Source organism: Sinocyclocheilus anshuiensis, unplaced genomic scaffold, assembly GCF_001515605.1.
Source record: "Sinocyclocheilus anshuiensis isolate Anshui unplaced genomic scaffold, SAMN03320099.WGS_v1.1 scaffold84, whole genome shotgun sequence".
Taxonomy (NCBI): Eukaryota; Metazoa; Chordata; class Actinopteri; order Cypriniformes; family Cyprinidae; genus Sinocyclocheilus; species Sinocyclocheilus anshuiensis.
This window is the reverse complement of record NW_015557076.1, coordinates 27,391-28,231: the sequence shown is the minus strand read 5'-3', so window position 1 is coordinate 28,231 and position 841 is coordinate 27,391.

Here is an 841-nt window from a genome sequence, read left to right as displayed (position 1 = left end):
ATTTGTCAGTTGCTTTTATCTAAAGCGACTACTCAGAACATACATGCATACAGGGCCGGATTTACGTATAGGCATTCTAGGCACGTGCCTATGTTCGCTCGTCCAGGGGGCCCCAAACACAATGAGATATATAATATTTTTGTTATAGGGCTATCTACAGCAGTAAAAGAACCAAAACCCCAGAAGACATTGAGCAAATAAATATAACAAACAATAGGGTAAAAAATGACAAACTATTTCCATGTCTTCCACCTTTTTTATGTAGGCTACGGAAATCACGCTTTCTTTCTCCCAGCCTCTCTCACAGACGCATACACAGTGCAGACACGCACTCGCACACACACGTGGAGATGCGGACAGAAACCTAGTCAGCGCTGCACCGCGAATTGATCAATAAAATAGTTTCGCAGCTGAAAAGCTACATGACATTTCTCAGTAGCGAGGTTCTTGAAGCAGTTTAACTTAAAGATTCGCTATTAGTAGACGCTGCTGCTGAATACTGCTGAGAGACGCACAGACGTAGGTATTCACATATTCACATTCACACACGAGATTTCAGGACGGAAACATGTCAAAAGTTTTGAAAACAATGTCTTGATGTGTGGTTGTGACTCCAGGCCATTAAAATTATTAGAGAAATAATGCACTCCCGAAGTGGTTATGTGGCCACGACGCGGCGCCTATATAGAACGGTCTTTCTCCGTTCTCAAACAAATTAAGAACTACATTCGATATTTATTGACTGAACGCAAGCGCATATTGCGATAGAATACACTATAACTGTTTCCACTGATTAAGAAATATTTTTGTTTGCTTGGGTGGTAATATTAGGTCTATTATA